The sequence below is a fragment of the Plectropomus leopardus genome, chromosome 23 (assembly GCF_008729295.1).
Source record: "Plectropomus leopardus isolate mb chromosome 23, YSFRI_Pleo_2.0, whole genome shotgun sequence".
Classification (NCBI taxonomy): Eukaryota; Metazoa; Chordata; class Actinopteri; order Perciformes; family Serranidae; genus Plectropomus; species Plectropomus leopardus.
The window spans coordinates 19,231,707-19,233,136 of record NC_056485.1 but is presented as its reverse complement, the minus strand read 5'-3'; positions in this window follow the sequence as shown (position 1 = coordinate 19,233,136).

Sequence of the window (1,430 nt, the reverse complement as noted above, 5' to 3'; positions counted from 1 at the left end):
GAAAGTTTCTCATAAGAAATCATTATTTTAAAAACATGTTATTTTAAGACAGTTTCTGGTTAACCCATTTAGAAAAAATTTGTATTATTTGAGGAAGTTCCTCAATGTTTTGAGAAGTTATCACATTTTTTTAGATACATACTTATTATTTTAAGAGTCTCCTTATTTCGAGATAATTTTGTCATGATTTTGAGAAGTTTCTCTTTTTTAAGAAAATTTCTCAGTATTTGAGAAAGTTTCTTATTATTTTCAGATACAGAGTCATTATTTTTAGAAAGTTTGTCATACTAAGTCATTATTTTGACATACTGACTTCTTACATTAGGAGTTTCTCATTATTTGGAGAAACTTTATCATTATTTGGAGAAAGTTTTTCCATCCCACTGGTAAAAATGGGTTTCCATACATACACATCGGTTAAGTGATGTACAAATGCTTTTCTCAAAATGTGAAGAAACACAAATTTAATCATGCTGTTGAAATGTTTTGGGTTTTTTTTAAAGGTCAAGCTCAACATTTTGAGGCAAAACTTACCATAAAAAAAATATATTAAAGAAAAAAAAATCCACCAACAAAATTAGTGCTATGAGAAATTTCTGCAAAAAAAAATTTGAAAATTCAAGTCTGACTACACTTTGAAATGCCATGCAGTATTTTTTTTTAAACGATTGTTTGAATCATATTTATTCTTGGATAACATTATGCAGCACAAATACAAACAATGAGAAACTGAATAAACAAATAAATAACATGAGATAAAGAATGTGCATCAGTAATTATTCAGAAATGTGATGTTTCCTTTTTTAAATAAAAGAAAATAAAGAGAGTGGCGATGATATTGTTTTTATAATTTGTCTCAGTGAATGTGCCTCATACAACATAAATTATTCCATATAAAAGTTATTAAATTAAGATATTTAAACTGGCAACAGATGTACAGAACTGGAGTAAGCAACAACTTTTGAGGTTTTGGCTCACATTTTAGGCCCATTTGTTAAAAAAAAATTTGATGCTGCTGATTTATGGACTTATGTGAGTAAAACTCAGTTGAAAAAAAACATTTTTAAGGAAATTATGCATCTATATTATGTCTACAACTCAATTTTTGTAATATATTTTTGTCTTTTTCTGCTTTTGCCCTCTTTCACGTGTTCAAAAGTTGGGATAAAAGTTATACAAGCTCACTCAAACACACACACACACACACACACCTTGTGTTCATCGTGCACATTATTTGGGGAAATTGAAACTATCTACAATCTGCTCCTTCATTGGACAGCTGACGCGGAGACCAAACTAACCTCAGCCTCATTTTCTAACCACGTAGGAATCCTCAGATAGATCATTAGGAGCCCAGATATGGATCTAAAAAGCATCCGTTGGACCTGTCGTCATGACCTCATTTGGGAGATATGGCGTCATATCCCAGG